Consider the following 24,663-nt stretch of genomic DNA (forward strand, 5'->3'; position numbering starts at 1 on the left):
AAGGAGCCTTTTCCAATGGACGTCGAAAAATTTTTAAGTTCTTTGTAAAATTTATTGTTTTACAGCAGTATTATATTATTCTTTGGAATTGGATCAAAGAACTTTGGGTCAAAAGACCTTTGTTACCTTTGTGACCTTTTTACAGCAGTATTATGTTATTGTTAGAAATTGGGTCAAAAGACCTTTGTTAAAGTTCAATAACATATATATTTTATGGTAAGAGATCAGGTGTATGATGAATTGAGGTGATGAAGAGGTGATGAATTTTTATTATAGTGAAATAAATATATTGAAATGATTTTTTTTTTTTTTTTTTTTTTTTGCATGTTGTTGGTGCTTTCAAACCAAAATTAAAATGGTAGATATTACCAATTCCAATCTAACCATAATAAAATTGGTTGAATCAACAGGAAGTAACCAAAAGAAAACTGGTTATCTGAGTTGCATTCACTCGACACTAAATAACTGGTTATATCAAATGTTTTGTTCATAAAAATCAATTTCAATTGGTTGTTATAACCTAAAGTGGATTGCTGAAAACAACCAACATTAAAATGGTTATATTAACCAATTTTATGTAACCAATTATTATGGTTATTTTAACCATTAAAAGCTAGTTATCTGAATTATCGGAATTTTAGTAAATACTTCGTTACATACTATGGAATGTGGAAAAGAATATATAATCTGAACCAGAGGACACAGGACATTCACTCAATATTTGAGAAACCGAAAGAAAGGCTGATAAAAAATATAAAAAAAAGAAAAAAGAAAAAAGAGATTGAGAACAGACGAATCATGTCTTACAACGACAACTCTTCTGCACGTCAATGTTTCTGTGGTTCTCTTTGCTCAGTCTACCAATCCAAAGACAAGACCGAATTTGTAAAATGTGGAACCAAGCTGGACTACAAATACTTGGCTGAAATATGTAAAGGGTACAAGACAAAAGAAGCCAACGAAAGGTTCTTGGACAACGAGATCTTGGGATGCAAACTGAACATCAAGATGTCAGACTACGACATCTTGGATAACCGTCTATGGGATTACCCACCAGGAGTTCATCCACGATGTGACAAACATAACCTCTACGCTAAGATAGGTTCTACGCTAAGATAGGTGTTAGTCATACCGAGAAGAACAAAGACCGCACAATTACAGAACCAAAGGAGTTAATAAACTTTTTGAAAAAGAAAAAGAAAATTGCCTCGTATTGTTTGGTTGTTTCTTTAGAAATCTTCGATGAGGATGTAAGGGAGAGTGCATGGTCTAAATTCCTGAATACCCCTTGAAAAATGCGTGGGGAGGCGTGATCCCATAACCTTTGCATTTTTGGATGGTCTTGAAAAATGTAAGCAAATAATTGGATACATATAATGGAATGTATGTGAGAATTTTAAATCCGAGAGAGAGGAACAGTTTCCACTTGACGATCGGCTCAGACACCAAGCAAGGAGGAAAAAAAAAATCAAGTGCATTAAAAAAAAATGTCATCGAAGAACCCTGTAGTTTTAGGAAACCGAGGATTTCAAGTGTTTGTAAACGAATTTCGAGGAAAGCCGAAGATTCACATTCGGAAGCAGTATATAGACCCACTTAGCGGAGAGAGTTTTCCAACAAAATCTGAAATTACACTTTCCTTAGATGAGTGGGATGCTCTACAGTCCAGTACTGATATTATAAATATGCAGTTGGAGATTCAGAGTAAGAGAGCTGAGGCTATGAGAAGAAGAAATGCTAGTAGTATTTACCATCAGAATGGACCCGCTTCATACCACAAGGAAAATAACCGTTATCAGCCTTACAGAGAACCAGAAACAAGCACTCAGAGTATAAACGCCGCTTATCCACAAGTTAAGACGGAAGCTTCTGATTATGAACACAGTCATGAAAACTATGATGTTAGAGATAAAGCTACCTTTCCCCTAGCACTAGCTACTCCTGTACTTCAGGACCTAACCTCAGATGAAAGCTTGAACAAACTTTTTAAAGGACAATATTAAGATAAGAACTATAAATGTATCTGTGTTTGATATTTCCTGTTAATCATGTTAATTACCTCTAGACATTCTGAACGATTTTGAATAACCAAAAAAAAAAAAAAGTTTAAAATGATCTGACTGAAATTTGATTCTATATAGATTAGTAAACCATTAATAATTACTGAGACTTCTTCTGTAGAGAAATCCATTATCCAAAGATGTTAATCAAAAGAGTTCTGTTCCTTTTGGGGTTCTTAGTTTTCATACCCCCTGTCTATGGAGGTTGTTGCCGCCTCTTACAAAGTGGATGTAAATGCTTCTTTAACGATAAATTGATTGATTGTGCTGGACAGGGATTAACGTCTATCCCTATTATACCGGATAATACATGTGCTTGGATTATGTTTATGTCGCTTAAGCATAATAATATTCACTGCCCAATCATCAACGACTTTAAGAATCTTCCAAACCTGAGGCACATTGACTTCACAGGAAATCCTCTGCTGTGTACCTGTTTAGATTCTTTTCTAAACTTCACAGTTAAGAGCCATTGTTTCGTAAAGACATGTACCACGAGAATGTCTCCAGCTGTGTCTTGGACATCTTCTATTATATCTTACGAGAGTACCTTCTACGAGTACAAAGTATACTAAGTACGTTAGTCTCTCAGAGAAGACAAAGAGCTTATACATTTCATCATTTCCTTCAGCACCCACCTCTTCTATTTCATCTACTTCAGTGTACGCAACTAAAAGTACGAGCTGTTTTATTCCTCCGGATCAGAAGACGATTTCAACTACGCCTAATTTAACACCATCAACTGTGAGATCAAACTACACAGCTTCTATAAAGAGTCTGAACTTGTCAACTCATTCTCCCACTGCATTGATCAGTGTGTTTTCAACACCCGAGTTTAGCTCAAGACGAACATTCCAGTGGATATTAGAGACTTCAATAGCAGTCCCTGTTGCATTTTTGCTGTTAGGCTTTGGGATAGTGCTCTACAAAAATGAAAAAAATTCCTTCTCTCCATCTTCCTTTTCTTCTATCTTTTGCCACTTACTGGTTTTTGGTTGGCTTTCCACTTCATCTCCGCTCTTTCTCTTCAAAGTAGTTTGAAGTGAATCTTGTTGAAGGGAAGCTAAGAGATGCTTCATTAGAGCACCGTGAGGGTTGCATTCAAGGAGCAATCCTTTGTCGTAATCACCAAAGAACAGTGACTTACTTCCATCATCTTTTACTTCTACTGCAGTGTAGAAATCCTCATCAATGTAAATCCACATTTTTATTTTTTATCAGCCTTTCTTTCGGTTTCTCTAATATTGAGTGAATGTCCTGTGTCCTCTCGTTCAGATTATACATTCTTTTCCACATTCCATAGTATGTAACGAAGTATTTACTAAAATTCCTCAAGACACCTCAGGAATTTAGACCACCCCTCCCCCTACATTCTTAAGGGGTAGTCAGGCATTTAGACCACCCCTCCCCCTACATTCTTAAGGGGGTAGTCAGGAATTTAGACCACCCCTCCCCTTACATTCTTAAGGGGTAGTCAGGAATTTAGACCACCCCTCCCCTAGCTTAGATTATCGTTAGAATTTTGAAAATGCAAAAACTCTAATACACATTCAGGATGCACATAGGGGTTACAACAGTTTAGTAAACTACAGCAATAGAATCTGAATATCAAAGTTTTTTTTGTCGCAATAGCAACAAATTTTAGATAAAGGTGGAGGTTCAGGTATTTTTCTCACCAATTGTTCAAGAACGGCAAAGTCTTCTTCCAGAAGTGAAGCATTTTTCAACAGCAAAAACTGTGACAGCGAAAACTGTGACAGCGAATTACCCCAGCAAACTTGAAGCATTTAGTACTAGAAGCAAAAACAAATTGAGCAGTATAAGATAACAAGGTGTCACAGTCTTAATTATTTTATCCGTTTACTGCAGGGTTTTTTAAAGATGCTGCTAACACACGATGCAAGGTAAGCATTGTTTGTCTTTGTGACATTTACTAGATATATTTGCTGGGATACCTGTGGTAAACCAGCAATAAAATGACTTTGTTTTTTTTCTCCGCAACAAAATGGCAAAGTTGCACAATAGTTACCCAGGGGTCTTCAAGAACTTACCCAAGAGGCCTTTGCAGGTTTCACACAGTATCTCCTATAGGGTTCCCATCTATAGACCAATCAATTATTATGTACCAGATGTCAATCAAAGTCACTATGCTGTCAAGTGATTAAGAGAGGGCGGAGCTAGCAGATCATGTGGTAAAGTTTATGTCTCCACATGCTCTATTTCGTTGACCACCGTAATTGAAGACAGCCAAACTGGAAATCAATTTCATAAACAAGGATTTTAAGCCAAGAACATAGACAATGATTTTGAAGCGAATATTTCTAAGAATTTTCAATGAACTTCATGGGCAAAAGCTTGTTTTGGTTTATCTATTTGTGATTCATCTACTTGAACAGTATTTTGCACAAACAGTGAAGATTGATTAGGAGAACAGGGTTTCAAGTGATATAAGTGATCGTAAATTCATTCATCATCACTCATTATTCTCTTAAACTTCACAATATAATGTTATAGCCTATATTTATGTATTTATATGAACTGTTTTGGCTTCAAAGTCTACTCACAAAGGAACATGAGCTACATAGCAGTATTTATTTTAAGATTTGATTTGAGAAGCAAAATAAATAATTTGCTACACACATTCCAGGGCTTGATCTTTGCCGCTTGAAGAAATAGCAATTCATTAAAAATGTCTATAAATTATAAAATGTAAAGCAATTATGAGAGTAGTCTCCTACGCAGCCGCTATTAGTTTCATGACGCAACGCTCACTCCCCTAAGTAGTGGCTGCTTACCCGAGCACAACATTCCATTCCCTCAAATTAACCAATCACAGCTCTAGAACTAAAAAAAAATCGAGAACTAACTCGCACTATCATCACTACAAAATGGCGCACTTCGAGAGAGTGTTGGAGAAAGGGAGCACAAAATTTCAAATAACAACTTTTAACAATTATCAGAGGGTAGCTATATGTTTCATAGCATAAGGGAAAAGAGATGTGTTTATAAATCTGCCGACAGGCTTCGGAGAATCTCTCCTATTTCAAGCTTTAACCGTCTGTGTTAATGACCTTACAAATGAGCAAGAACATGATACTTGTTGTTGTGTCACTCCTGATCAATCTCATAACAAGCTACTATTATTAATATTTATCTTAGCTGTAGAACTGTAGAACATTTCTTTTAACTGAAGAGATTTTGCTGCCCCTCTAGAGCTGATCACGAGTACAATTCTCAAACTTTAAGAGGACTTCGTAGCAAGCGTTATGCAAACGAACAAACTTTGCAATTAATTATTCAAATCCACGTCAATCGCAGATATGATAAGACTTTTAATATCTCAGAACTTTTGTTAAAAACGAAAAAAAATCTTGTTATTCTTCAGACAAGATTGAGAACAGAGATAACATTTATCCTCACTTTAAGTTAGTTTTCAGAGAATGTTGATTATTCTCCTGCTTGGAATGTAGCAGTAAATCAATGTCACACTGTTCCCTGATTTGTTAACCACAGACAAAGGGAATGGAATGTTGTGCTCGGGTAAGCAGCAGCTACTTAGGGGAGTGAGCGTGGCGTGACGACACTAATAGCAGCTGCGTAGGAGACTATTATGAGAGAAGCTTTGAGCAAATATTGGCCTGTATTTACATTTTAAATGAAGCATTTTGATTTTAAAGTGGGCCGTGCAAATGTGCATGCTTTTGAGACGAGTGAGATTTAGGATTCGTTCAAAAAAAGGTAAATCTATGATTTCTTCAATCATTCGGACAAATATGGCAGCCCAGATGATACGCTAATTGATGATAGTCGATATTATCTTCGTGTAACTATGGATTAATCATCTATTACCGATAACTAATCAATATCAATCAACTAATTTTAACGATTAATATTGATTAGGAAATGAAACCAGCCAACCCTTATATGCACTTAAAATACTGGGTGTTTTCACTTATCAAATATGAAGTCTTTTGGCGTCCAAATAAAATTGATGTATTTCACCAAAACATATTTTTTAGCTTCAAGGAAATTTTAATCTCATGGAAAATGAAGTAAGAGAAATTAAATGTAACATCAAATTTAAGATTACAAGATTAGTAAGAGAAACATTGCAAATGAGTCAAAAGCTTTAGAAGCAAAGAAAACTGTTGTGTGACAACAAGATCGTTATATCTCCTCGAAACGATCTCCTCAATGAAACCAAAATACCAGGATTTTGAGATGATTCATTGCTTGCTTGCCCAAATCCTTGCAAAAAAAATCGGTTTTTATCTCAAAAAATGATTTATTTAACCCTTCAATCCCAAGACTCTGAAGGTGAAGCTGAAGAGTCAAGGGCAGCAGTTCTTTCTAAATTTGATCGACAAAAGTTTATCTGTTCTTCCAAAACGAACTTTAAGCGAGTTCTCACCTTACGATCTCAAGGGACTTGCAGTAATCTTTGAATATGGAGAAATCTGATATCTCTTCTTCCTATAATGACTTGTATTTATTTCGTATTTTAGTCTGACTCGAAGTTCATTCAAGATTCCAAGCGCAAACAAAAATCAAACGCCGAACGAAAACTGACTTCAATAGTCTGCTTGATGAGGCCGTAAAATCCAACCAAATCGCACAAAATAAAGATAATTTACCACAAAACATTGCTAAATTCCTAAATAAGCATTAAAGCATAATTTATTTCGGATATTAAGTTTTTTTCAAGCAATAAATCGTTCAACTTGAAGCTAAATTGTTGAGAATGAATCCCGCCAAAACATGGCGACGAGCAACCGAACTCTTTACGATCAATTCATTTCTAAAATATTGCTCTAAATAAATAAATTAAACAATAAATGGCTAATATGATAGGTCCTTTTACCTTTAGGATGCAGTATGAGCCCGTAAAGATCCATATTTGAGAAATAAAAGAAGGATTTTTAGTCAGAAAATATTCGCACAAGAACTTTTCTCGTCGACTGCTCCTGTTATACCACGTGACTGCCTCGTTTACATGTCAACACAAACCAACACCACAGGGGAGGGGAGGGGATTGATTCATGGTTCAGAGTGACTTTGTATAAACATTTTTGGAGTGAAAATAAAATATTTCCGACAAACAACTCCAAAATATCTTTTTCCAAACGCACTACAACGATTATAAGACACTTTTTATTTTATTTTCATAGGAAAGTAAACCATTTGTATGCTGCCTGGCTGCGGTGATCAGATTATATATTCTAATAATATATTATAATTTTTTTTAAATATACATTTCTACCACTATATTGATATCTTTGTTTTATCCATTTCTCATTTTCCCGTCCATTTTTTTATCATTTTTTATTATTTTTGTAATCTTTTGCACTTTTTGCCCGAATGGTTGGGGTCAGACCAGAAAATATTTATCATATCACAAAATTTTTGGTTTAAACTTAAAATAATTCAGCTAAAGTTAATAAATAATAGGCGCGTAATGGAGGAGGGCTGGACGAGTTTCTTCAGCCCTCCCACGTCTACCCGTCCAGCCCCCATCACGTGACGTCTTCTATGATAATTTGTGTCATTTATTGTTTTCCCACTTATGTTCTATTACTTATCCCTTTCCCATCTATGTTCTATCATTCATCCCTTTCCCATCTATGTTCTATCATTTATCCCTTTCCCATCTATGTTTTATCATTTATCCCTTTCCCATCTATGTTTTATCATTTATCCCTTTCCCATCTATGTTCTATCATTTATCCCTTTCCCATCTATGTTCTATCATTTATCCCTTTCCCATCTATGTTCTATCATTTATCCCTTTCCCATCTATGTTTTATCATTAATCCCTTCCCCATCTATGTGTAGGACTCAAGAAAAATCGGAGAATTTTATTCCCTTTTTCATTGTTGTCTTATTTTCTAATTATAAAACTACAAATCGTTTGCTCACCAGTATATTTCACCCAGGGTAACAAAACGTTCATTCATTTGCTCTCAGTGAATTAATCAGCAAGTGATTACTGAGCTGCAAAGGGCCTATTAGTGTGCCTTATAAAAATAATGCATTTGTTGTTTGAGGTTCAAAGCTGTACTTTTTAACAACCGACCTCATGTCTTTTTTACCTAAAGATGGTTGTATCTATATATTTGACCTTCCTCTCGAGTTATATCGATTAAGCATTTATACAATATCCAACCCTGAGAGCAATGTGATGATACAGTAACTAACGTGATTAACTTGAAAGAACAAGGGGGATTAGCTCAAATGGTAGAGCGCTCGCTTTGCTTGAGAGAGGTACCGGGATCGATAACCGGATTCTCCAAGTTAAGTTTTTTGCTGAAGCTTGTTTCTATTTAAATGCATGATTACTTTCTGATCTGATCTAGGCTAAAGCGAAGCGCAACAGTTACGTCATAAAAATGAAGACAAAGGCGAATTTCAGACAAACAAACTTACAAGTTTACTTTCAGCAGATAATTTTCATAGCCGATCGCAAGTGATCTTACTTTAAATGGGTTATTATTCTAACTTTAAGTAAAAATAACAAAATCAGTTATGCAATTTTTGTCTGTCTGAATCTTAAAGTTATTTTTACCTCGAGCGTCGAGCGTGGATCATTCGAAACTCTACCTTGCTCAACAAGGAAATTGACACCTCCCATGAGCCCCCATGAGATCCTGCATCATGCAAATGTGGTGGAATACCATCATCCTTTGACTGGTTTAACGAGCTCTTACTGGCACGTAAAAGCTTACATTTGTCAGTTATCTTCCCTCAGTAAAATCGATGTAGAATTAACGTCACGCTATGTTCATAAGACTGCTCACACATGATTGCGCTTGATGTGGTTATAGAGGCTGACTAGTTTGTAGTAAACTAGGAATGAACACCCATTTTGATCAAAGTGAAACAACTTCGGTTGCACACTGTTCTATGAAACGCCCGTGAAGCAAACCTCACCCAGCTTATCCACGTCTTAAATATTTTACATCTCTATTGCATTGTTTTTGTAAATGTTTTTCACATTTCGAAAGGGTATTAGTAAGAAGTTCCCCTTCTAATAACGATTCTTATGAAGCGATCTTCAAAGTAATGCCTTTGTAGCTCAAAGAAATCATCGAAGCGATTGACTGCATAGTTTTATCTGATTAATTATGCTTATGGTTTACAGGAGGAGCTCGAGCGGAAAGAGTTGAAACTTTTTTTTATTAATGCCTTCCCATTTTCGAAATTGTGAACTGAATTATTACTACTTTGTTTCTCACCATTATTATCTTTACTAATAGCGGAAACAATTAATTCAGAACGACTATTCAACAGCTTCAGTGATTTTTACCCATATTTCTTTCGGTCCAGTCGCGTAGGCTTGAGCCGGTCGACGACAACGTCTATTGAATCGACTGTATGATAATCGATTACATTACTCACTTGGTACGAATCTGCTGAGCCGCTCGGACGTTCCGTCCCCTCTCTCCCGGACAGATCTGCCAAAGGATGAACGGAAGGCTTCTTAACCTTCTATGGCGAAGGAGTATCGGCAAATGGATTAGGTGTGTCGATAAAACCCTATCATTTATCCCTTTCCTATCTATGTTAATCATTTATCCCTTTCCCATCTATGTTCTATCATTTATCCCTTTCCCATCTATGTTCTATCATTTATCCCTTTCCCATCTATGTTCTATCATTTATCCCTTTCCCATCTATGTTTTATCATTAATCCCTTCCCCATCTATGTGTAGGACTCAAGAAAAATCGGAGAATTATATTTCCTTTCTCATTTTTGTCTTATTTTCTAATTATAAAACGGCAAATGGCGTATTTCATCGGATAAAATCAACGAAACATACCCTATACGTAAAATTCCAGATATCTTATTACCATATGGTCCGGGTTCGATTCCCGGTGTGGGAAATGTTTTGGCATATTTTTTTAATATATTTTCACCAAACAATTCAAGTGAAAGCGGTCATAATTCGAGCGATACATGGGAATTAGCGTGCCGTATAATAAACACAAATAATGCATTTGGTTTTTCAGGTTCAAAGTTCTTTTTAGTATTGAGTTTAAGGGCTTTTTTAACAACCGATCTCATGTCCTTTTTAAATAAGGATGGTTGCATCTATACATTTGACCATCCTCTGGAGTGATATCGATAAAACATTTGTACAATATGCAACCCTTTAAGTAGGGTAATGTGATAATAGCGTAACTAACATGATTATCTTGAAAGAACAAGGGGGATTAGCTCAAATGGTAGAGCGCTCGCATAGCATGTGAGAGGTACCGGGATCGATACCCGGATTCTCCAAGTTACGTTTTTTAGCTATAGCGTTTTTCTATTTAAATGCACGATTACTTTCTGATCTGATCTAGGTTACAAATTTGTATGTTTTGAACAGATGAACAGATAAACAGATGGACAGATGGACAGATGGACAGATGGACAGATGGACAGATGGACAGATGACGCAATAGTCACTGAGCCTAAGGCGAATAATTGCTTTAGTATTTTTGTGTCTACTGCATATCAATAAGCAGTAGACACTATAGAGTGCAAACAATTAATCCGTAAAACACTAATTACTAAATAGTACAAAATAGTGCTAGTTAAACAATAGAAAACAATGGAATTTGCACGAAATTGTGCTATTTAGTAGTACTAAAGTTTCGCGGTTGTATTGTTTGCATTCTACCATCGAGTTTACTTATATATACTTCATATCCTATTTGATTAGCGAAAAATATAGCTAAATGACATAAGAAATAAATGACATAAAGTTCATCCCGGTGTAAAGGTTGTAAAACTTCGGATTACTTTCGGATCCCACGTGCACAGTTAGCGGCGCATGGCGAGGATAGCCGATGGTATCCGAAGTCCCGCGTACAGGCTGGTCAACTTGTTTGCTCGGTTTGCGACTGCTTACGACTTATTATCGACTGGAAAAGGTTTGACCATCGTTTCAAACATGATTTGGTAGGATTCATTGGTCTCTACGAGGTAATGGCAGCCATTTTTGTAGTGAATTTTACTTGTTTTTTGTTGTTGTTGTTTTGTTTTGTTTTGTTTTGTTTTTTTGGAACAAGCTAGGCACACAGGTTTCATCGAATGTGTCAAGTGTTGTTTAATTAAAGTGCTTTCAGGTATTTGCAATATCTTGAAAGAATTTTAATCGTAAAAAACGAACACTGAATTGGCGTGTTTGTGTTACACGATCATGTCAACAATGTCACTTTTATTTTGGATAACGTTCATTTCTCCTCATTGACCTCATTGTGCGATCGCGCATGCGTGCTAACTCACTGTTCAAAATTGCATTGTTATGCAAATTACGATCCTATATAAACAAGGGAGCATGTGATATCGTCCTCTTCTTCTTTTGTGCGTCAAGCGTTTCAGGTCAGTAAGTGCTCACTTTTACTTATTGTCGTCGTTTCTTACGACGAGTTGCACACAGTCTACATCTGTTTAACTGCCTATGTTTTGTATGTTTTTCTTTCGTTTTTCGTGTAGAAAAACTGAAGTGCTCCAAGGGAGATTGTTGGAAAGAATGTCCTCAAGTCCCGATCACGAGAATGAAAACGATTTGCTGAATGAAGATCCAGCAGAACCTTCGACAGTTCAGCCGCTTAATGCTCAGCAGGTTTTACAGCTTCAACAAGATCTGGAGATGAACAAACTCTCCACTGCTGTAGCTGATTTAACGGACTTTATTAAAGTCCATCTAAAAGAGTCATCCAAGCGGTCCGCTTCGGAGACTCCTGAATTACCAAGGTCACCTAAGCGTAAACGATCGAGTGACTCAACATTTGATCCTTCTCTCCCAATCGTTGCTTCTGGTTCAGAAGGCGAGAATGATCAGACCGATGACAATGGTCTGGAGGAGCTTGGAATGACGCCCTCCTTGGTTGACCTCTACGAATCTTTCGGACCGAAAGTTACAGAGGCTTTAGCTACAAGACTCAATGAGTCGTTTACCAAGAAACCCATGGAAGATAAAATGAAGGCTGTAGCTGAAAAATTTCGGACTCCTGAAAACTGCGCTCAGGTATGCGTTCCGAAAGTCAACCAAGCTCTTTGGAGCGAACTCCCTAGAGCCGCCAAGCTCAGGGACCTTGGAATGCAAGAAATTCAAAAGATTATTGTCAAGGTGTCTCAAATAGTTACCGCTATTACAGAATCTGTAATTAAGGCACAAAAGAAGAAAGAGTCACTAGATAACAAAGCCCTACTGAGCTCTTTGTCTGACGCTTTATCCGTTCTAGGAAATGCATCTTTCCAAACTTCCATGAAACGAAGGGATTTTTTGAAGACTGGCGTCAAATCACCTCAGATCCCTGGATTCTCCAGGCAGTTCGAGGTTATAGGTTAGAGTTTAACTCTCAACCAACTCAATTCCGATTACCAATTCGGCCAAGCTTCTCAGCAGAGGAAATATCTGCTGTTGATAAGGAAATAGCCAAATTATTAGAAAAAGGTACCATTGTTGCAACCACGCACTGTTTGGAGGAATTTATCTCCAACATTTTTCTCGTGCCTAAAATTACAGGTGACTTGAGGCCAGTCATTAATCTCAAACCCCTTAACAAGTTTGTTAGCCAGCTCCATTTTAAAATGGAAACTATTGACTTTGCCGAAGGGCTCATTCATTCTGGGGATTATATGTGTACCATTGATCTTAAGGAAGCTTATTTCAGCGTTCCCATTCACGAGCTAGACCGAAAATTCTTACGTTTTGTCTGGCGAGGACGGCTTTATGAGTTTGTTTGTTTACTGTTCGGTTATAGTTTGGCGCCACGCACTTTCACTAAAGTCTTAAAACCAGTTTACGCTCATCTTCGAGCTAAAGGAATCCGAACCACACATTATATTGATGACACTTTGATTGACGGTTCGTCTATTGACGAGTGCCAAGAACATACTCGGGTAGCCCTAGAACTTCTATCTAGTTTGGGCTACCAGGTCAATTTCCAGAAATCTAGTCTTACCCCTTCGACCAAGGTTCAATTTTTAGGATTTCTGATTGAGTCTAATTCTTGTACTATTTCCTTAACTGAAAAGAAGGTTGAGAAGCACGTTCGCGTCTGTTCGAGTCTTCGCGCGTTTCGCCAGCCCACTATTCGGCAGGTAGCCCAGGCTTCTGGATGCCTAGTCTCAGCTTTTCCTGCAGTTCAGTATCTACAGCTATTCTATAGATCCATTGAAGCGTGTAAGTCTAGCGACGTTTCCTTGGGAGCCTCTTATGACGATGTTGTTGAATTATCTTTGTTAGCCCGACACGATTTATCGTGGGTGATTGAAAACGTAAGACGTTACGATGGGAGACATCTCTGCCCCCCTTCGTTTACTCATGTTATCAGTTGCAATGCTAGTACTGAGGGCTGGGGAGCCCACTACAATGGGCGAACTTCAGGCGGTCACCGGACTCCTGAAGAGAGTTCGCAGCATATTAATTATCTAGAATTTTTGGCCATGTCTTTTGCACTCAAATGTTTTGCGCCTGACAACGCCATTGTGTCTCCAATCCGACAATACCACTGCTGTCGGTTATCTCAATAAAATGGGAGGGATGCACCCCACCTTGCTCAATGATTTAACGAGGGAGATTTGGTCATGGGGCATGAAGCGCCATATTTGCTTCACTGTGCAACACATACCCGGCTGTGAAAATATTGAGGCCGACCTCGGGTCCCGAGTCTTTAATTACAGAACGGAGTTTACACCTCATTGTGTTTACATGGCTTGCATCTCGCACCAACACTAAACTCGCTCAGTATGTGTCATGGCAGCAGAGGCCTATGCCACCAATGCGTTCACCCTTTGTTGGACTGATCTCAAATGTTATGCTTTTCCTCCATTCAGTCTCATTGCAAGGGTACTATCGAAAGTTCAAGAGGACCAGGCTCAGTATGTTCTGCTCATAGCTACAATTTGGAAAACTCAAGTATGGTATCCAGCTCTGCTGTGCCTATTGGTCGAGCGTCCTGTGTTGCTGCCAAGATGGAATACTCTGCTGAAACTAATTCACAGCGGTCCTTTTCATCCTCTCCGCCATCAGTTCCAGTTGGGCGCTTGGCCTATCTCAGGGAATATCTGCAAAATCAGGGAGTTTCAGAGAGGGCTTCCTCCATCTTCTCCATGTCCTGGACTGCCGGAACGCAGAGACAATACAGAAAACCGTGGACTCAGTGGGTTAGCTGGTGTAATCGACTCCAAGTCGATATTCTATACTCTCCTGTAACGACGCTTTTGGATTTTATTGTGAATGTCTATGACGAAGGTAAATGCTACAGTACTGTAAACACTTACAGATCAGCGGTTTGTGTGACCATCAACTCTATTTGCTGACGAGATCTTGGTTCCCACCATCTGGTATTCAGACTGATGAAGGAACTGTTTGTCATGAAACCCCCAACTCCTCGATACAGTTCTATTTGGGATGTGGCTGTCGTCACTAATTATCTCCGCACCCTTGGTCCCGTCCACCAACTCTCATTAAAGACTCTGTCACACAAGCTGGCTGTCTTGATTGCCTTGGTGTCAGCTCAAAGAACTCAAACTCTGCAGGCCCTGGATATTACTAGTATGACTGTCAAACCGAACTGTATTGTGTTTGTTGTGGCTAGCCGACTTAAAACTACCAGAACAGGCAGTAGACCACTTCAAGTTCTTCTTCCAGGGTTGTCCCCCGAGAACCGTCTAATCTGCCAACGTGTTCACCTCCTGGAATACATAAGGAAAACTGAGTCTCTCCGTCAAGACAATACTCAGTTATTTATTTAATATTGTAAACCGTTCCAAAGTGTGTCATTCAGTACCATTGGCCGCTGGATCAAGAATATTCTTGAACAATCAGGCACTGATATAAACTCGTTCAAAGCTCATAGCACTCGCAGTGCTGCCATGTCTAAAGCTTTTTTCAGTGGTGCGTCCATTTCTAAAATACTTAGCCTTGCTAATTGGTCTAATGAGTCTACATTTTCCAGGTTTTACAAAAAGAATGTAGTTCCTGGTCCTGACGAGGATATTGGTTGTGTTATTCTCACGTGATTCCATTTACACTAATGATATGAAAAATGAGTGAAAAATAAATGTCTTGATCAATAAACTACGTTTACTATGCTAAGTGTCATGTAAATCCTTTGATCTGCTGGCTTTGAATAGCGCACAATGAGGTCATAATGCGGAGTATATATGAGGAGAATGAAAACTTAGGTAATGAGGTAGCTTACCTTGCAGGATAATTCCAATTCTCCGAATCATATGCGGAGCAGTTCTGACCTCATATCTACCCACCCAAATGTCTTTGCTCATTCCCCCCTGGAATAAATTCGCAGTCGACAAAGGGTTTTTTTATTCAACTTTATGTTTTTTAACATTATGTATCATTCAACAGAGGATCATTCCTTCGTTTGAGACACAACACAAACAAAGAATCTTATTCTGAAGGGAATGACACGTAGTCTGTAATCGGAAAACAATACGCCCGAGCCGAGGAGGTCTTCTATTACTGGTAGTCAATAAACACAAGTCAATGGTCTCTGCAGCCTCGTACTTTCATCAGTTTATCCGTTTTATCCGTATTAGAGTGCACGCACTAAACCCGTGAATGATATTTAGTAGCTGAATATTAATTAGTAGTAATTCATACCGAATTCTTTGTTTCCTGTTGTTCGATTATCACTATTTACAGTAGCACTAATAATTAATATTTGTTTCACGGGTTTAGTGCGAGCACTCTAATTCTTTGAACTTTCTCTAAACAAAACTACTTTCTTTTGATCTTTGATCCTTTTTTCACTGGCTTTCGGAAAGCAGCCTCTTTGCAAGATGCCCTTCACTCCTTCCTTGCGCCGTTATATCTGTGTAGAAATGGATTGGGGAAAATTACGATACTATAGCAGTATATTGAATGGGCAAATGAAGTTTTTATCAACTTCATCTTGGGGCTTGGAGGGTTGAGGTGCTAGGGTCATTATGCTGCAGACTGACAGCTCGTAATACCCATCTTGGTATCACGGCCGTCAGTGTAGTATAAGGTCATGCAGCATAAGGTTTGCAATGAGGGAGGCTCTAAAAATAACAAAGGAACTATTAGTTGGCTGAAAATGAAAACATGAGCAATGACTTTAAATTTGATACTTTGTGGCAAATGCCACTACCAACACCGAGATCAAGTAGTCAGACACTTCCTTTGCTTCCTCCATGGAGTTGGGCTCTGCCGCTTTCATCTTTTTCTTGTTATAAAATTTGAGCAGGCGCAGTTTTCATGGCTTGCCATGAATGATGATCTGGATGATCACCTTCACCTTAGCATACGATATCATGGATTAGTTCACATAAATACATAAACGCTCTTTCATTGAGTCACATTTCCTCCTCAAGAGACAGCTGCAGCTTCTTCTTCTAACTTAGGGAACAGTGAATTCAAATAACAATAATTAATAATTTAATCACTTATTGTGCGCGCATTCTATGCAATGATTATGCGCGCATTATAATAATAATATAATATTATATATATAACAATATAACTATTTACAAACAAGATGAATAAATATATATTGATAAATTCTAAAAAACTATCAAAATGCTAATTTAAAAAGGTGGGTTTTAAGATGGCGCTTAAACAAACTAACATCTTTAATGGAAGTGCATTCCAGAGAAAGAGCAAGAAATGGCATCTAGCTTTAATCATTACCATCTACACCAGGGTTAAGTTGTGTTCCTTGTGGCGTATCAACCACTCTAAAAATGTCTCCAGTGACCTGAAGTACACTTTTAGAGTGGTTACGGCTTTGGGTTTTCCTGCCGTCCTGTCCCGGTGGGCCTGGAAAAAGCATAGCCACACTTTTTTTGGATCACCGAAGCACTCCATAGAATAGAATCATTAGAATAGAATAATTGATTTAATGTTAAATAACACAGGGAGTGGTCGCCCAATCTCCCGAGCCAGAGGCTCATGTTAACTGTGCTTGACAAGAACAACAACAAAAAATGTATACGATAAGAATTAAAAATCTAGACACAATAAATAATAAGAACTAAATTAAATTTATGATAATCTATATATATGTATATATTTATATCAATAGAAAAACTAGAGGTCGTCACTTTACGTGCTATGTTCTTGACCTTAAACGAAACGTCAGAAGAGGTAAACATCCATGCCTTCCACGTACCGAACAGTGATAGTGACGTACGCTTGCGGCGTCTTACTTCGCCTGCTCCTCCGATGTCTCCCCGTGCCGCGTCATGCAAAAGCACAGGTACTCGCGTAGCAGCTCCTTCAAGGTCTTGGTTTTGGGGGCTGCTTCCTGTCCCTTGCCCTGAGGTAGAGATATGTCGGAGACATCCTCATTCTCGTAATCAGACACTGACTCGCAGCCTGATTCAATTTCTGAGTCAGTCTCTGATTCCAACCCGGATGATGATGGTGGCTCCTGGTCACTGTCTTCGTCCAGAACCATGATAAGCCTGAAAGGAAGAGAAAGAGTAGACCTCAGTATTAATAACTTACTACGTTTTTCTGCTTTATATGCTTACCTCTTTTTCGGCAGAGGTTTTTGTATTTCCCTAACCCCCTCCTCCTCCTCCTTCCTCTCCACTTTCACATGGACCCTTTCAAGTAAAAGGTAGCAACATGAACATGATGTGCTATTGCAAATTACTGGCCATACATAAAAATACTTACCACTTTTCGGCTCTGAGGAAGGCAGCTATATAATCTTGTACCCTCTCCTGCTTGGTTATGCCATGTTTTTTTTTGCAAGATGCCTGTCTAGTCATATGACCACAACCCTACAATCATCCATAGGGCTAATCTTGGTGGGGTTCTTATCGTGCCTGCAATTTTCTTCCTTTTTGTGAGTAGCTGGACTCTAGAGGTATTCCTGCAGCTTGGGACCCTCCAATCCATGGGTGAGTTTGAGGTGTTGCAGGATGAGAAACACTCATTTATTGCTGATAAAGTATAAATTCTTGTGCTCTTTTTAGTCACCTTCGACAGCGAAGGAACAGAAGAACGGACCGAGGAAGGAGAACGGGAAGGGATAGGGGAAGGGGCAGGGATAGGGGAAGGGGCCCGAAACACCTGATGAAATCACCGTCACTTCTGAAAAAAATCACCTTTTTTCTGAAAAAATCATCTCTTTTCCTGAAAAAGTCACATAATGCTGAAATAGTCACCTTTTTCCCGAAAAAAAACCACAGTGACACGCTGTTATTGTCACCTTATATTTTTCATTGAGTTTTCCATAGCATTTTTATTCTTCTTACGCAGTCAGACTGTCCCTTCTGGTTTGCCAAGTCTATCATTAACAAATTTGAAAACATCATTTAAGTTTAAACTCTATTGATGTCAGTACCCACTATTTTGTATTTACCATTTCCTTCCGTGGAATATTCTCTTCCTATGTGCCTGATGGTAGTAATCCCTCAGGGTTAGAAATTGGTATAGAAAGTCGTGCTTGCCAACCATAATGAACGTTATTATGTACTTATTGACTGAGTGGGAGGGCCGTACGGGAAAATATTTGGCTCGAGGTGATGCCGTACGGACCGAGCGCAGCGAAGTAGTATAGGGGATGGGGGTTCCAAAACAGTGACCACCGGAGGATTACCCGTCTAAAGTGAATTCCTCGATTCGTACCGCGATTACCCGCATCCCGTGTTTATGTAGTTAAATATGTTAGTCTATATATGGAGTGCGAAGATTGTAAAGAGTTTGTTTATGACTTCTGTGTAAAGTGCTTGAAACCTAAGTTTGTTACCCCACCGCCAAGAAACCTTGTTTGTTGTGGTAAAAAAATGCAAATAGAAGATGACACGTCAGCACAGTGTTACGAGTGTGGTAAGAATATTCGTAATGCCGTACCAAATGCTACCAGAGAGCAATATTACGCCAATGGAGGTCGTAAGAAAACACCTTACAAGAGAATAAAATACTTTAGGGACTGGATGAGTCATATTCAGGGTTATCGACCGGTATATTTAGACAACGAAGTAAAGAAGAAAATCATAGACCACTTAGAAGAGCCAACCCCGCAAAGTCTAAGGAAGACATTGAAAAAATTAAAGCTAGGAAAATATTACAAGGCTATTCCCTATCTTTTGTCTGAAATTACCGGTAAGTCTATTCCCGAGGTTTCTGATATGGCAAGAGCCGAGTGGATGTTTTGTCGGCTGGATAAGGATATTCCTTATTACCCTGACGTAATTTACGAAATATTTTACAAAATAGACCCCAGCTAGGATGTTAGGATGGATTCCAAGAAAATAAAAATGCAAAACTGGCGTTTGTTTTGCCAGAAACCCCACTGGGGAATGCATCAAACATCAAGCTATCCCCAGTGGGGTTTTTTTGCACATTTCTTTCTTGCTTTTTTCTGACTTTAGTTTCTCTTTCTTACGACCCACCAGAGGGTGAACTCCGGACAGCGTCCCGAGACACCCCCTGACTTTTCCAACTTTTCCTCGCGAAAACCCCCATCGCGGGGTTGAATCGCACTTTCTATCTTTTCTTTTCCACGGTTGCTGTGAGTGGGGGAGGTTCTTTTTTTCACTCACAACAACTGGTCCAAATGTGTCTGCAGCGAGGCTTGAACTCGGGACTCTAGGTCTCCTCAGATCCAAAGTCCACGATCACAAGCAAACGCCAGACACACAGGTCGCTTACGTATGTGAAAATTATTATATTTATGTCTTGCATTCTAATTTGCATATGAACGGCGTTCAATATGTAAATAGAATCCTGTCACGATATTTACTGAGCGAGTTTTCTTTGAAGCTCTTCTTTTGCCTCCTGGTAGATCTTTTTGCGAGATTCCTCGGAAAGATCTTTTACGACTGTTTTTTTGTTCCTTATGTCCGACTTTAATTTCTCGTACTTTTCCTCTTCGGCCAGAATAAGCGAGAATTCTACGTCGTCTATCTTTCTGTCACGCAAAGCCTTTGAGACAAGGTCAGTAATAGTATTTACTTTAGCCCTTGACAGAGCTATTGTCGTGTCATGCTTGGATATTTTGCTTGACAACTGTTTCATAATGCCCGTAGCAACAGCAGAATAATACCACAGGCTGCCCCAACGCCGGCCAAAGGAACTCCAACGATTATTCCCGGTCCAGTAAGCGAAGTAGCAACGCCGGAGCCCGTTAACACAACAGATATGGACCCTGAAGTTATCGAAATCTTATGTAGCGTACTCCGGGCTCTGATGTATTTCTTCCTAACTCTTTCGTAGTGTTTTGTCTGCCCTTCCAAGTAAGCCAGGATTAAATTTGCTTTGTTGAGTCTGAAATTCTCTGCGTTTAATTCGTTAGGACCCCCCTTAGGAAGTTCAGGATAAAGTGGAGGTGCTGATGGTATAACATCCATTATATATACTAATGTACGACGCTTTTGGGAATGATATTGAGGAGCAGCCACATCATGACAATCGGGATTACTGGAATTGGAGGGCCTTTAGGAAGATGTTTCCACATGCAAACCCCAGTAAGTTTGAGCGCAGACCCGATGGGATTTACTTTAACGGCTCCAGGATGTACAGCAACGAGGATTTGAAACCTACGCTGGTTAATCAGATAGACAATCAACTGAAGCATCCTGAACCAACGCCAACGCATGTTGAACACAAGCCTAAGCCCGTGCGTGTTGAACCCGGTTGGTCAAAGGAATTATCGCTGGGTACCAGTACTTATCCGATACCCGCGGTTCCGTTTGATAAACATCCAAGCTTGGACCTAACGTTGAACATGCGGGTCTCTAACAACCATTCCTTTTTGTTAAAGGTGAGAGATATCTTCAAAAACGTGCCCATTGTTCATACCACCGCTAAGGAATCTCATGAATGGTTGAGGGGTCCTAACATGCGATACTGGCCTCAACAATTGAACTTTGCGGTTTGGTGTGCCACTAGCGGCTGCGGTGTGAGTGCGAACTTGATGAAGAATTCGATATTCATGTTTCATTTTCACTTTACGGTTAGGAGAATACTGCATGAGATGGGAGTTACTGCATTGCCAGGAGATCCTGTGTTTTATCCTAGAGATAACAAATACGATGTTTTAGCCTCTAACAGACTTTGTAAGGAGTTCGGCGCTGTGGGAAAAGACTTTAGATGCACTCTGGGTGGTAACAATGGTCTGGGACATATTTGGGCTTATTGGGGGATTGGTGGACACGAGCTAAGCGATAAGGAAGTTCATTCCTTACAGTTGCGATGGAACACTGGGTATCACAAAGAAACTCACGACAGTAGACCTTCTTTGAACCAAATGCTAAGACCACTAAGGAAGTCAGAGACGGACCTCTGTTCAAAGACGAGGGTGGTAAGTATGCAGGGGCCAATCCACTGATTATTAAGATTACCAACGACGAGCAAACGAAGCAATATCTTAATTTCATACCTCCAGAAGGTAAAGGACTAACTAGAGCCGGCCTTGCCCGTCTAAACCGCAGCATAGAAGCTTATGTGTATTCTATCCTTGGAGCCCATGTAAACACCCGATCTAGCATAATTGGAAATACCGGCGCCGCAGAAGAGACGCGAGCCGAAGCCTTGATCTTATTCGAAAGTTCAATCTTGGAGGGCGACATTAGCAAGGGCGTACAGCGTTACCAACTAGCTATACAAAATTCTAAGGCAAGGCTGGACTATGCAGTAGCCCCGGGTTGTTGGTTAATGCCAAGTAATTTGGTTATCAACACCAATTCCGTTGTGGGTTATAACAACAAACTTCAACGAGCTACTAAGGATATGAAGTTTGGGGCAAATGACGTGAACTCTGACATGACCAAGGGCATTCCTCACTTCGTAGAGGAGCCAAAAAAGTCACACGAAGCGAAGCTACCCGTAGTTAAGAAACCATCAAAGAAGGCCCATGTTATGCCTACGATACCCGAGGAATATGACCATAACTTACTAAAAGCCGGCCTAGCAGCCGCAAGCATTGGTCTGAGTTATTATATATGGCGATGAACAACCCCTACGTAGCTGGAGTAGATTGTGTCTATACGACTTACACAGGCGAGAAAAAATACACCCAAGCATCTTGGGTGGACGTCACGGGAATGTCCGTGGATCTGAACTACTCAGGAAAGAAGCTGATAATATGCAGCATTTGCATTGGCACGAGCAGCCATGCCAACGTCGGCTTTAGGCTCCTAGATGAGAATGGCATTCTGCAGCCTATGCGTGTGAAGACAAACAACAGGGAGCCTACGCATTTCTCCGTAGAGCCCAACCCCGGCAGCGTCGAAAACATCTCGGTTTGGACTTTCCACATGGTTGCTGATTGCCATGGGAAGGTAAAGCTACAGATAAGAGTAGACGACACGGGCGTAGCAGCGGTAAATAGTATACATGACCAAAGAGATCGGCCTTATAATCACGCTACCATTAGCACTCTTACGGTGCTTAGTCTCTAGAAGCAAACTATGTTTGCTGAAATATATGAACCCACACGCGAAGGAAGATTGGTTTTTTCATTACTTGGAGGAGGCGGAATATTATCGGGATAAGTGGCATGATGTTGGGTTGTGGGTAAAGGCTGGGGGCCTAGGATTGGTCATGTGTACCATTGGCGTTAACCTATGGAACAGCTGTAATCTTGGGTTTAGGATCGTAGATGAGACCAACACCCCACTATTACCATATAGGAAAAAGATAAATAACAGGCACCCGTCGCACTTCACATTTGAGTCTCAGCAATCGAGTGCGGAAAACCAGTCACCGGTGACTTTTCATATGATAGCCAATTGTCAATATGCGAAGCTTCAACTTCGCACCAGCGACGCCCACCCAAGTAATCCCTCCAAAAAGCCAGGCATGGTTCTAATTAATACCACCATGGCGTTAGACGGAAGCAGACCAGATAGGGTCTGGAATCACAAGTCTCTTAGCACCATGAGTGTGCTGCCGCTAGTTCCGCATTATCAAGGCGGCGCAAATACTATCTTTACTTATCCCCAGTCGAGGACGCCTCGGGTGCCTGACGACGATAAGCCCCCAGTAACATACAAGGATAAGATCAACCCTTTATCTTCTTCAGGAGGACCACCCCGATAGCTACGACTAATATCCAGATGTTATTCCCCACGAACTTTAACAGTTCTCCGCCGGCCCTAAGTGCCAGGCCAAGAACACTACCAAGCAGCCCAGGCAAGCCGGCTGCCATCTTTTTCCCTAAGTCCGTCAGCCCACTGCCTAATTTCTTTACGCCCGCGCCTGTAGCCTTAAGCGCGGATAGGATAACTCCTACTACGGTGCTAATAGCGACCGTAAATGCCAGCGGAATACCATACTTCAAAAGGGCTCTTTTTACCTTTTCCTTGGTGGTAAGCCCCAACTCCTTTTCCAGGTTTTCCTTTTGTGCCTGTAATTCCGCAAGGCGCACCTGAAGGGTTTCTACTTCCTTTTGAGCTGCTTCCCTTTCCTCTTCGGGGCGAGCCTGGTCATTGATTATTTCCTGCTGCCGCTCTATTTGCCCCTCCAGGTCTTCAATAGCCTGATCTCTTTGCCTGATTTGCTCTTCTTTAGTGTTAATTTCGGCAACCAACTGCCGCCGTTCCTCCAAAGAGCCGGCTATGGTAATATGCAAGTTTTTAGCTTCTTCCTTGCTCATATCCAGGTCTTGCAGGGCAAGATTGAAGGCCTTTTGGGCTTGGTCTCTTTCGCGTAGGGCATTGTCTCTTTGTTCTCTCATCTGTACTATTAGCTGATTCTTGTCGTCAAGTTCTCTCTTTTGAGCATCAAGGAGCAGTTGGTTCTGTCTCATGTAATCTGCTTCCCTTTCTTCCAACGTTTCTTGCAGCCCCTCGGCGCGTTTTTCTAACGCAACCTTTTCATTCAAGGTTTCCAGCCTTTCTAAGTCGCTCCTGGTAGCCTCTTTGAAGCCCCTTAATCTTGCCACGTCAGCCTTGACTAAGCCAGTATCATCAAAGAGAGGTTGTGGTTTGGTCCAACGGTTATCGTTGGGATATCTCATGTTCTTGACACTTATGAGGACTTTGTTTCTGCGTTCTGTGAGCCTTACGTCGTCAGCCTCGAAATGGGGATAGCGCTGCCTTAGCTCTTGCGTTGCCCACTCTACGGTTTCCCGCGCGGTTGCTCCCTGCTCGTTCATATTCCGAAGTTCTAAGTACTCGGGGACGGGGCTGCCGCGGTTCTTTGATTGCCACATGCGATTCAAGGAGGTTTTGAAGCTTTTCCACCTATTGCCATACTTGTTTTCTAGGGCCATGTCGTAGATTAGGGGGTCGGTCTCCGCGCCTTGGGTCCATGCGTCGAATTCTTCGTCGTTAATGTCGACTTGGCCTTCTTCGGTAAGGGGGTCAAAATCCGTTCCTTCTACTTCCATTATATATGATAAGCTCAAAGTTAAACCCCAACGTATTGCCTAAGCAGGTTGGCGGACTAAAGGCAGAACGAAACTTTCACCGGGTCACCTTTACTCCCAGCAGCGCAAAGCCAGGAGAAACCTTGTACGTAGGCGTGCCCCGTCTAACGGATAACCTAGTCTTAGTACCCGGCACGCTGGCGTTAAGGTTTGACCTAGTAATAGAGCCAGATACCGCAGACGCGCGTTATGCCGTCAATAACGTAGGCAGAAACCTCGTCTCTAAGATGCGGGTCAA

The 24,663-nt window shown here is 40.2% G+C and overlaps 1 long non-coding RNA gene across 1 annotated transcript; it reads right to left on the reverse strand.

Annotated features, from left to right (window-relative positions):
* Positions 1 to 701: 701 nt before the first annotated feature.
* On the reverse strand, positions 702 to 7,013 carry LOC116302043 (uncharacterized). Its single transcript, XR_004197812.2, has 3 exons — positions 6,922 to 7,013; positions 4,112 to 4,312; positions 702 to 3,853 (listed from the first exon to the last, which is right to left on the reverse strand). It is a non-coding gene; the product is annotated as an uncharacterized LOC116302043 (long non-coding RNA).
* Between the last annotated feature and the right edge of the window lie 17,650 nt (positions 7,014 to 24,663).

Source organism: Actinia tenebrosa, unplaced genomic scaffold (assembly GCF_029948245.1).
Source record: "Actinia tenebrosa isolate PJP-AT-01 unplaced genomic scaffold, QUT_ActTen_1.0 PGA_scaffold3__52_contigs__length_22856419, whole genome shotgun sequence".
Lineage (NCBI taxonomy): Eukaryota > Metazoa > Cnidaria > Anthozoa > Actiniaria > Actiniidae > Actinia > Actinia tenebrosa.